The 13,336-nt window shown below is 35.8% G+C and overlaps 1 pseudogene; it reads left to right on the top strand.

Moving 5' to 3' along the window:
- The first annotated feature begins 4,113 nt into the window (after window positions 1–4,113).
- On the top strand, window positions 4,114–12,714 carry LOC126618192 (putative receptor protein kinase ZmPK1; annotated as a pseudogene).
- The last annotated feature ends 622 nt before the right edge of the window (window positions 12,715–13,336 follow it).

A 13,336-nucleotide genomic window follows, 5' to 3' on the forward strand; every position in this document is an offset into this window, starting at 1 on the left:
GTATGATATACATTGAGATGTTTATTTTAAATTTGGAAATTTTCACTAGCATTGGTTTGAAAATGAATTATTGGTGAGTTTTTAATCTCTGGACTATACTGTAGAATTTATGCGATTTCTGCAACACCTACCATTTCGATTTTATTTTTACCCCACTTTTAAGATTGCAAAATATGGAACTTTTTTGACAGTAAATTTATATGTCTGCTTCATTTCTGAAAATTTTCATGCATATTGGAGAAAAGTTGAATATTTGGTGAATTATTTAGTCTCTGGTATGTACTGCAGAATTTTTCCGTTTCTGCAGCACATCCCATTTCTAATTTTCTTGTAGTACACTTGTAAAATCTCAAAAATTATGAAATTTTGGGAAAAAAACAGATTTTATGTTTACTTTATGTCTGAAAAGTTTCATGCATATCAGATGAACAATGAATATTTGGTGAATTTGTAATCTCAAGTCTGTACTGAACATTTTCTGTAGTTTCTATAGCACCTCACTTTTCGAATTCATTTTTGGCTCGCTTATAAAATTAAAAAAAAATCATAAAATTTTTCCAAATAGTAGCCATATATGTCTAGTGCATACCTAATTTTTTTTCATGACAATCTAAAGAGAATTGAGTTTTTAGTGAATTTGCAAACTAAAGTAGTACTGCTGATTTTTGGTACTTCAAAACTAGTTTGTTATGTGATATTGTTTTCACTTATTTGTGCACATCTATTTGTACCGATTATTATACAAGTTTATGGTTCCAATATGCCCTTATTTAATGCAAATTCTTAATACTAATGACTCTTATTAGACAACATTGATTAAATTTTGATTTAAAGATGTATTGGTTTGTTTTGCTTAAACCAATATTTTGTTTGGTCATCAATTCTGATTATGATGATAATTGTCTTTTGAGAAAAAATTGGAAAGTGGCATCAGTTTACTAATTGATCATTTTGGTCCCTATCAAATAACTGAATAACCATGTTTCCTCTTTCGTGAACTCTATTGTTCAATATCAATAACGACATACTTTTGTGTCTGATTGAATCTTTTGAGAATCATTGAATATCCAACAAAATAGTTATTTAATATTGTTCTAAAGGATTATTTTGAAAAATTAGAATTCTAATTTAGATAGTGAATACTTTTGTCCCAAAGGGAATTTCAGGAAATCATTTACCACTATAAATTAATATTATAGCAACATAAAGTACTTCTAACATATTTTCATCTGGCCAAAGCTGATGAAGCTATATGTATTTTGTGTATTTTATGTTTTGGCTAGCTATACATGTATTTTCTTTGCATGATTAGTTTCTGCCCAAAGGTGTAACAATCATGCAATTTGCAATTGGTTCGATCCTCCACAACTCGACTACTTCCATGATGAATCTTGCATAATCGAGAATGAGCAGGTAAATTTGCCAACCTTTTGCCTTAATTTTCTCTAAGTTCTAAATTGGATTAAAATTATTGTTGAAAAATTGATGTTATTGAGATATCTAAGTGTTTATTTTAATTGACTTTGTTTTAGAATTAAAACGTGAATTTTGAGTTTGGATTCTCTTATTAGGTTTCATTTTAATTTATGACCTAATCTTTAACACATACGTGAGTCTTCTCTGATACACTAAAATAAAATTTATAGTCATTGGTATATCTAATCACTTGTCACGTTTAGATCGATTAATAATGTCGAGATATTGTTCCTTATATAAGCGTAATTTTAATACATATAGATTGGTTTATTTTGTCCAAACCAACTATTTTGTGACTCAACAAATTTGTTTAAGAAATTTTAATGTTTTGGGCATATTAAAATCTAATGAAATGAACCTTTAATTGATATAAGAAATGTTCATGTTTTGAGCATATTAAAGATTGTAAATTGGTTTTATTTAAATTATGAATAAATCTGGAATTTTGGTAGAGCTTGGGAAATACTAATGGAGTTTTGCATACCTTGCAATGTGTCCTATTTGATTGTGATTTTGATACCTATTTGATTACGATTTTGATAGATTTTTCTAACTCCAAACTTTGTGAAAATTTGCCATGTTATATTATATAATGGATTGTATACACTATCTTTATAGATTCAATTAGCCTATATTTTGTTATATAAAAACCACTTTCTCCAGTGTTTAATCTTGCAATTTTGAGTGTTTGCCCAAGTGGGAGAAATAATGTATTATGGGCTTCACACTCATCAATTTTGCATGCTTTTAATGGTCATAAGTTTGGTAGATAAAACATATATTATCACACTTGTTTATATTTTATTTGTTATATATGCAACTAATATTGCAGGAAATTCAAGAAGGGTTAATGAGTATATTCTGCTCAAAAGTGTTTTGTTTATTAATTCTTGTTTGTTGTTCAAGAAATTGGACTTGTGATTTATATGTTATTGATGGATAATTAATCTGCTCAAAAGTGTTTTCTTATCCAGTACAACTATAAATCAATGTATAGTGCAGCATGGAATTGACAAGATTGTATATACTTCATCTACTTAAAAGTGTTGAAGCTATATACGTTTGCCCTTGTATTTTATGTTTTAGCTATACAAATCTAATATAATTAGTTTCTGTCCAAAGATGATTATGGAATTATATGCTTTTGATGCGATATGAAAGCATTTAGTTAAAGTTTTCTATTTCTGTCAAATGTTAGATGGACAAAACTGACCAAATGATTTTGTATAGTTTTTCAGTCACAAAAGTCACTTCCCTACAAATATCTAGAATAAAGATGTTGAGCTCACAAATTTTATGTTCTAGATCCCATGACTAATGTTTTGCTAATGGGAGTATTTGAAAGGTATCTGTTTCATTTTGTAGACATTTACAAAGTTTTGTTTTACTCTCTTAATCAGTGAGAGTAATAATAATTTATCTATATAATTTTGTCTCTATTAATCAGTGGGAGTAAGAGATGACCTTTTGTGTTAAAAATTTGAAGTGTTAGTGGCTGATACTTTAAGAGTAAATTTTGTTCATAAGTTTTAATAAGATGTCCTGATTTTGTAAACAATATGTCGTTTTTTGCTTGTTCTCTTTTTATATTCTAAATTGACAGAAAAGTTGGATTTTGTTACCAACCTTGTTGAGTTCTTTTGTGAACTACTTTTGTACTGAAATATATTTTCATATTTTCAGTTCGACTATTGTGAGCTAATGTTTTGACTATTAGCTCTTGATATCATGACTTTGATAGTAGTATAGTGTTTTGAGTTAAGTGTGCATGTGATCATGGAGTGCAAGGAACTATCCAATGTGTGCCTTGGCCCTTGTTTTATTTGGTTATGCACTTAGTCTCAAAGTGACAAGTTACTTGAAAGGTATGATTGCATACTTTAATGGACTCAAGTGATCACCATATATATTTATCTCGTTGAGGTATTCTCATTGACATTCAAGTGGGAGAATGTAAAACCATTTTGTGAATGGCAATGAATTATGTCGAGAATAATTGAGAGTTGACATGGCAATGAAATCTCTAGGACTCTTGGTGCTTTAAGGAAATAAACATATTGGAGTCCTAATTACATACATTCAATTATGGACCTTTATTTAATAAATACAAGGAATAAGAGTCATGATGGGACTCTAAAATAAAGGAATAAGAGTCATGATGGGACTCTAATTGATTAGATATGATTTGGGTTGATATCCTTTCCGAGGGAGGAATTGGTTGAAACCCTAGCTATATAACCTAAGAGCAATCCCTACTTCCATACAAACTAAAACTCATGAAAACTACAAGCCTATTTCAATAGTAGAGTTCATTGAGAGGTACTGGAAGTAGAAGACTACTTCTACTTTGTTCGCAAGGATCAATGACTTCATCTTCATAACCATCTCTTCCGTATTCTACATATAAGTTTAATATAATTAGTTGATCTCTTTTTTATATTGTTTTGATTTATTCATGATCCTAATGTCTTGTTGTTGTGATTTCAGAATATGTTTTACAACCAATTCAAAAAAAAAAAAAAAAAAAAAGAGATGAACATTCTGCAAAATTTAATTTTCATGGCAAGAACACAACCTTTAGTCCGGATCGGCACAAGACCATCTCCAACAGCCCTAAAACATTTTCTAAAAACCGCCATGGAATTCCTCATCGAACTTCTCATTCTTTTTCTGTTTGTAGCTGTGGTTGGTCGGTGCCAAGCGAGGTCACCAGGGCTGCAAAGCTTAAGGCGAGGAGCTTATTGACAGTTGAGGAAGAAAATGACTTCTTGGTACCTAACGGCATTTTCTCGGCTGGATTTTGCTAGGTTGGCGCCAATGCCTCTTTTTATTCAATATGGTTCACCATTTCAGCCAATAAAACAGTGGTTTGGATGGCGAATTGACACAGGCCGGTCAGCTTACGAGGATCCAAGCTAACCTTCCACAGAAATGGCAATCAGGTCTTGACTGATGGGGTTGGATCGATTATATGGTCAACCAACACTTTCTCCATCGCAGATATGTTGTGTCTTGCCCTGCTCGTCAGTGCGAAAGCGAGATTTAGATTACCTCACCGAAATATAAACCCTCAGTTGAACAAAAAAAAAATACAAGAAATAGAGACACCGAGAAATTTACGAGGTTCAGCAAAATCATGCCTACGTCCCCGGAGAGATATTGCTCTTCACTATGAAAATAACAGTACAAGTCAAACATGAGTTAAATTGACATAACCCAATCCCAAATCCCTTGTACACCCACTCACAGAATTTTTCCAAGAACCTCACTCTACCCAAGAGTTCTTTCACTAGAATACTTTTCACTCTAGCTCTCTTGATTTTCTCTCTCAACCCATGTTCAACCTTTCCCATGGGAGAACCGGATGCTCTCCCCCTTGGATGCTTCTAGGATGCTTACCTTCCCACTTTCCAAGCATACTAAATACACAAATATTGCATCTAGTTATAGGCATACACTAGCAACTATGCCAACAACCAAGACCAAAATGTCTTAAGTTCACATGACATAATCATCACCTAGCCTACCTAGCATGCACCAAAGTTTATGCCTAGCCTATAGAGTACAACTTTTTCTCCATTTTCCATTTAATGCATAGAAGAGAAAGCATGCACAACTGCATGCAAGCAAACACAAAGTCACGGTTGCTGCCATTTCCTTGTAGCATTCACATGGTCTTCAATTGTTGTCAACACATGACTCATAATTACTCACAAATGTATGAGCCAAACGCAACAAGACATGGAGGCACGGGTTCTTGAGACTGGAAACTTGGTGTTGTTCAACCAAGAAAAGAAGGTTGTCTGGCAGAGGTTCGATTTTCCCACCGATGCACTTCTACTGTCACAGACACTTGTCAAGAACACAACCTTGGTGTTCATGAGAGGTCAAGAGACATACTTATCTAGATTTTACAACTTCAAATAAACGATAATAATGTACTATATCTTGTCTACAGTGGCGCTCTACTTTCAAGTGCTTATTGACCAAAGACGGAACTAACTGTTTTCGACAATGGTAGAACACCTTACAATAGTTCTAGACTAGCAATTATGGATGAGGCCGGACAATTTATATTGAGTGACAATTTGACGTTCAATGCATCGGATTATGGGGTTGGTCCAAAACGTCGTTTAACAATGGATTATGATGGCATCTTAAGGTTGTACAATCTAAATGAATCAACCAGGCTTTGGGAACCGTGGTGGTTGCCTGATGGTGTCGACGCATGCTTGGTTCACAGCTTTTGTGGTCAATACGGCATTTGCACTTACAAACCACAACCTACTTGTGCTTGCCCTCATGGTTTCACCCGAAATGATCTTTCAGATCGATCGAAAGGCTGCTCACCAGTATTTAATTGAGCCATGATTCAAACAATTCAGATTTCATGGAGCTTCCAAACACAGATTAATATGGATATGACTTGGCTTATTCTCAAATGCCATAAATCGTGCCAAAATGATACAAGATGTAAAGGATTTGGATATAATCTGGATGGAATTGGTATTGTTTCCTTAAAAGTTTTCTCCTTAACGGATTTAGTATGCTGAACGCTCGCCAAATCATGCATATCAAAATTCTGAAAGGTTCTCTGAGCAATGATGAAGTCCTAAACAGGCTAGAAGCATATGATTTGAACTATTCAGCGGCATAAGTTGCTATCAAAAGTAGAGATGTTAAAGCGAAAAAGGGCAATAAAAATAGGCAAATGGATTACCTGATTGGGTTCATGAGCTCATTTGCGATAATTGAAGCAACCTGCATTGGTTTGACATGGTGGTGTGTCTTCCTGAAAGCAGGCTAAAGAGGAATCTGTGAACATGGGTTACACAGAACTAAAACGAGCAACCAATAATTTCAAGCATGAGGTAGAAAAGTGAGGCTTTGGAGCAGTGTATAAAGGGCTTCTAGACAATGAAAGAGCTGTAGCTGTGAAATAGTTAGTGCAAAGTAGAATATCAACTGTATCATTTGGTACGTAACCAATATCGGCCACACATCCAAATTTATCGTACATAATAGGATATTGTGAGAGGAGATCATGCAAGTTAGATTTACTTGTTTGGAGTTTGAGAAATCATGAGTCGATGTGAGAATGAATGAATATAGGATAAACAACTATTCTCTAAACAACTTCACGCTATGGTCGTGTCTCGTCCAAAAAGTTAATGACACTGTCTTATTGGGTTGGGATATTAGACATCAGTAAACATGTTCCCAGTACTAAGTTGCTTTTCTCATATTTAGGGACATGCCATTCATTTATAAATTGGTTTTCCCCCTTATGTCTGGCAGGTCGATGAACTCATGCGCGACATGGAAAATGCCACAGTGTTTTACACAAAAGTTGTGCGTCTCTTAGTCTTTCTTCTGGTGGAAGCACCGTCCCGAATTCTCAACCCGCCGTTTTCCCTGACAAACTCTGACCGGTATAGGTTTTGAACTTCCATTGGTAATTTGGTATACTTAATAATAGGCAAGGTTACTCTTTTATTGAAGGATGTTGGAAGTTAGTGGAACTTGTTTAGTTCATTAGGTAACATGTATTTGTTTCATTTTTTGTCATTTAAAGAATGATGAAAATGTGCATATCCGTTTACCCCTTTGTGTTCTATTTGCTTATAATACTACCAGAATAACGTGTTAGGTACAGGTAAGTCTCACCATCGTATTTTTGTTGACTTTAATGAGTTGTGAGTATTTGGACTTCCATTTGGAAGGTGATGGGCTTAAAAAAAAAAAGAAGAATCTTTTTCTGGTCGTTAGACAGAAAAACTCTGATACCATATAAAATTTAGAACACTAAGGTTTTCAGCTGAATTTGCATACCCATATATGGGTTGCTTGTATTTATATCAATGTACAGATTACAAAAGGGTTTTGAAGAACCCTATTTACACGCACAATTTGAATTTCATATAATATAAAGCTATCAGACTTAACTAAGAAACATTCAAAAGAAACCTAGACCTAACAGACTTATCCTTGGATAACGGTTGAACGTTAGAATATCCAACTGAAGAGTTTGAATTAGTGTTGGATTTGATAAGTCTGACTTGGTCTAACACGTTAGACTATGGAAATCCACCTAACCGGAATTGGATTCGCTCCGTATTTTAGTGTCCAAAGCCTGAGGATTAATCCATCTAGGCCGCTGATTGGTATGTAAAAGAAATCAGGAATGTTGGTTTGTGTGTGGTGGGCCAGAGAAATGAATTAATGGAGACCGTTGGATTCAATTTGTGCGACCAAAATAAGTTGATCCTTAAGATCCAATTCCCACCTAGACTACCATTTGTGGGGACAGGGTTAGGTCTTAGTACTGGTTTGATATTGAGGTGCTTTTATAAAAAGTGGGTATAAGAAAAAGCTGAGCTCAAAAAGGTGTTTGGTAAACACTTAAAAATAGCTTATTTTCACAGTTTTAGGTGAAAAAAAAATTGAAAACGTGAAGCAGAAAAAATAAGCTTATTCTCACAGCACAGCAGAAACAGTTTTTTTTTTCAAAGCACAGTAATACCAAACCAGCCCTTAGACTATGGAAATCAACCTAAACCACCATTTGTGGGGACAGGGTTAGGTCTTAGACTATGGAAATCAACCTAAACCACCATTTGTGGTACATAGTTAGGTCCTTGTGGAAAATTGACGGAAAGTCTTTGGGCAATAAAATTCAAGGTCAACCCTTTAACACAATAATTACCATTTTAAATGCTTTCAATACAGTAAATATTATTCTTTTTCAGTTGTAAGTAAAAGGTTTTAGGTTCAATTCTCATCAAAGCGAATTTGCACCACATTATTGCTAGCTCATTATGAGACTTATCTCACACTCTCATCCTATTAATATAAATTATACCATTTGTTAAAAAAAAAATGTAATGAATAGTTCTATTCAGACTAATCACTCTTATGAAACGAAGTCTTACGAATCTTTCAGGTGCTTTTGCACTCAAACTATTATTAACCAATATCAATTGAAGAACTATGAAGATCAATTTCTAGAGAGAGAGAGAGAGAGAGAGATTGAGAGATCAGGAAGAGAGAGAGAATAGAGCAATGAACTTTCTTTCTTTCTTAATTAGTAAGTAATGCAATATACACTGCTATTTATACACAACAACCTTAACTAATTAACCATCACATCCTCTAATCTAATGCGAAGTGTAACAATCATATAATACTCTAACATCCCCTCTCAATCTCTTGCTTTGATAAACCAAGCATGAGATTGTTACAATGAGTATGAAATAAAGGAGCACTTAAACCTTTGGTCAATATATCTGCAAATTGTTCTCTGGAGGACACAAACTACACAAATAGTTGTTGTTTTGTCACTCTTTCCCGAACAAATGAACATCGATTTCAATATGTTTGGCCTTTTGATGCTGAACTGGATTGAAGGATGGAGTAATGGCAAATAAGTTATCACAAAAGTGCATAGGTTGCTTAGCAATAGGAACCTTCATAAACACTAGTAATTGTTTGATCCAGTCAAGTTCTGCAGAAGTGGTCAACAAGGCACGATATTCTGCTTCAGTGGAGGATTTGGAAACAATTTGTTGTTTCTTAGAGGACCAAGACACAAGATTGGAACAAAGAAACACAACCAAACCAGTAGTGGACTGTCGATCATTTGGATCTCCTGCCCAATCAGCATCACTAAATGCTATTAAGTTCAAGTTTCCTCAATTATAACTAATGCCTAATTGCATTGTGCCCTTCAAGGACTTGAGAATCCTCTTCACAACTATGAAATGTGCCACCATTAGAGTTTACATGAATTGACAAACCTGATGCACAGAAAATGCAATATTAGGTTCGGTGAAGGTCAAATATTGCAATGCTCCTACAATACTTCGATACAAGGTGGGGTTCCCATAAGGCTGACCATCATCTTTAAGCAATCTGTGATAAGGAAGGCAAGGAATATCACAAGCTTTGGCTTCAGTCATTTCTATTTTGACTAGTAGATCTTGGACATACTTAGATTATGACAAAAAACAATCTAGTTTTGGTATGTGAAATTTGGATTCCCAGAAAATAATGCAAGTCCCCTAAGTCTTTGATCTCAAACTCAACTGTGAGAGAGTGAATAACCTCCTGAATTACACTGATAACACTACCATTAATTATGATATCATCAACATACACCAATAAGATGACAATTCCATAATCCACTTGTTTCACAAATAAAGATGAATCATAGTATGTATTTTGAAACCCTAATTTAGGTAAAAAGGAAGTAAACCTGTCATTCTAGGCTCGGGGAGCTTGTTTTAACCCATATAGGGATTTATGAAGTTTGCAAACCAAAGTTGGATGATTAGGATCCTCAAATCCAGGAGGTTGAGCCACATACACCTCTTCTTGGAGAATGCCATGCAAAAATGCATTCTTGACATCTAATTGTCTTAACTTCCAACCAAAATTTGCTGCAAGTACCAATACAATCCGCACTGTAGTGGGCTTAACTACAGGACTAAAAGTTTCCCTATAATCTTGACCTGGTTCTTGACTGAACCATTTAGTAACTAATTGAGCTTTGTGTCAAGCAATAGACCCATCTGCATGTTTTTTTATCTTAAAAATCCACTTACATCCCACCAGATTCTTGTTGGGAGGTAATGGCACCAAACTCCATGTACCCTGAGAATGAAGAGCATCTACTTCTTCTTTCATAGCGGTCAACCAAACAGGTACTTTTAAAGCAGTTTTGTAAGTGGCAGGCTCAACTAAGGATAAATCAACACCCCCAAACTCTTGTAGAGTTGTTAGAAAAACCTTTTTCTTCACAATGCCACTTTTACTTCGAGTTTGCATTGGATGCAGATTCATAGGAGGAATCTCAAGAACTATTGGCATGGATTCAGATTGAAAAAATTCAATCGGTGACAAAGTGTTAGTTGACATGTCTTGCATTAGATATAGGTTCCACAGAGACTGATGAAAAAGATGTAGATGTGCCAGCAATGGACAGATGTGATGTAGTAGGTGGTGAAGATGATGAATCTGATGCTGTTGATAATAAAAGTTTTATATTATATTTTGGATTAAGTCATGCTTTGTCACGAGGTCATAGGCCATGGTATTAACGGACGTCGATGGAACATCTGTCTGGGAGACCACCGCGAACTCCACCAGCTCCAGAGTTGAAACGACCGTGCTTATGGATTCCGGCAACCTTGTCTTGAGAGACAAGCAAGGTAAAGTTCTGTGGCAGATTTTTGATTTTCCAACTCACATTTTTCTTCCAAACCAACCCTTAACAAAGAGCAAGAAGATGATATCTACTTTGGGAAAAAGCACTTTTGGGACTGGCTATTTCAGCTTCTCTTTCGACAATGACAATGTCTTGAAGCTCATGTTCGACGACCCTGACACTTCGAGCTTGTACTGGCCTGATCCTGATTACACTGTTTTCGTGAGTGGCCTGATCTTCCAGTGATAAACTGCAATTCAGAGCTTTCGACGCGGGTTCAAGTGCGAAAATGCGATTGACGATGGACTATGATGGAAACCTCAAGCTTTATAGCCTCGAAAGTGTGACAGGGTTGTGGGTGGTCACCTGGGAAGCCGATAGAGTTGTGTAAGGTGCATGGGATTTGTATTAATACAACGCATCCGAAATGCTCGTGCCCTCCTGGCTACGAAGTAGCTGACACAAGTGACTGGAAAAAGGGTTGCAAGCGTATGTTTAATCGTTTGCGGTCCCAGCAAGTGAAATTCGTGCAGATTAAGCAAATGGATTTCTATGGTTATTATCTCAATTATAGCGAACCCATCTCGTTAAAAAATTGCAATAATCTCTACTTGGATGATTTCATGTGCGAAGCATTTAGTTATAGGAAAACAGGAGAAGGGAAATGTTATACAAATAGTGCACTTTTCAAAGGGCACATGTCTCCAAATTTTCCAGGAAGTATATATATAAGACTGCCTCTGAGTGTGGAAACATCGCTACCTATCAATCTTAAGGCCTCGAATACATGCAGGAAGAATGTGATAATGATTGTAGTGGGTTCTTATTCGATGTATGTAAGTACCGCCATAAGGGTAAGATGGGTGTATTTGTATAACTTTGCTTTTGCAGTTGGTGCACTTGAAGTTCTTTTCATAGCTTTGGCCTGCTGGCTACGTTTCCGAAGGCACAATGCAACAGCTCCGACGGAAGATGGGATATCACGTAATTTCAAGTCAGTTTAGAAAGTTTCGCTATGCTGAGCTCAAGAAAGCAACCAAAAAACTTCAAGGAAGAGCTTGGAAGAGGGATCTCTGGTGATGTGTACAAGGGCGTTCTGGCGGACGAAAGAGTGGTGGCCGTGAAGAAACTGGCGGACATATATATATATATATATATATATATATATATATATATATATATATATATATATATATATATATATATATATCAAGGGGAAGGGGAATGTGTGTTTTGGGCAGAAGTTAGCACAATTGGGAAAATTAATCACATGAACCTAGTGAGAATTTGGGGATTCTGTTTCGATAATAAGCACAAACTCCTCACCTCTAAGTACATCCAAAATGGCTCATTGGACAAGCACCTGTTCCTCCCAAATTTCCTTGGATGGCAAGAAAGATTTAAAGTTGCAATGGGAATAGCAAAGGGTTTAGCCTATCTTCATCATGAGTGTCTAAAATAGGTTATCCATTGCGACGTGAAGCCAAAGAACATACTCCAAGACAGAAATTTCGAGCTAAAGATTGCAGATTTTGGGCTAGCAAAGTTAACCCAGAGAGGCAACCGGAGCTCATTGTTTTCTCAAATTCGAAGAACGAAAGGGTCTATGGCTCCCGAGTGGGCTCTAAACCATCCAATCACTGCAAAAGTGGATGTTTATGGTTATGGAGTGGTAATTCTAGAGATAGTTAAGGGCATTCGCCTTTCAAGTTGGGCAGTTGAAGACACTGATGATCAAGAGTCAGAGTTGACAAGGTTCGTGAGGGTAGCCAAGAGGAAAATTCATTCTGGGAAGGATCTGTGGATCGAGGATGTGATGGATCAAAGGCTGCAAGGGCAGTTCAGTAGGATCCAAGTAGCAAAGATGGTTAAGATTGGGATTTCCTATGTGGAGGAAGAGGAGCAAAAGACCAACCATGGATTCAGTAGTAAATTTTTTACTAGAATGTGAAGGTGAATCTTCTGTTGCTTGTGAAGGTGAATCTGCTATTGCATTTGAAGGTGAATCAGGTGTTACATGCGAAGGTTGTTAGTGTTTTAGAAGGTTTATATTTTGTAGAAAATGTTCTTGACAGGGTTCTTGGTTATGGAAAAACACAGAAATGTAAGAAGGGATTTCGGCTATTGCAGTCTGCACCCTTAGCAGCTCATAGCAAACATATATATATGCTGTCAGTAGGGTTTTGGTATACAAGGTCAGATCTTATCTCCATTGGAGCTAGTTGACAAAAACCACAACTACCATATAGTACTAAGTTAATCTAAGCCCTTCACTGTAGCTTTTAATCTAAGCCCTACACCTGTAACAAAACATTACTTAAAAAACAACTAGCCGTTACAAACTAGCCGTTAGAACCTACTGCTTCATTTCTTCGATCAACCTGGAAGTGTTTAGCATCCAACACTCCCCTCTAAACTCTTCCTGGTGTTGACTCCAAGCAGGCTTCGAAGGTATGTGAACCTCTCTTTTGGTAATGCCTTTGTAAAAATGTCTGCCATCTGATCTTCAGTTCTGCAGTATATTAATTCAATGACATTTTCTTGTAGTGCATCTCTGATAAAGTGATACTTCCTCTTTATGTGCCTTGTTTTCTGATGAAAAACTGGATTTCTTGTCATTGCTATAGCTGAGGTATTATCACACATTAGCTTAGT

This window comes from Malus sylvestris, chromosome 4 (genome assembly GCF_916048215.2).
Source record: "Malus sylvestris chromosome 4, drMalSylv7.2, whole genome shotgun sequence".
Lineage (NCBI taxonomy): Eukaryota > Viridiplantae > Streptophyta > Magnoliopsida > Rosales > Rosaceae > Malus > Malus sylvestris.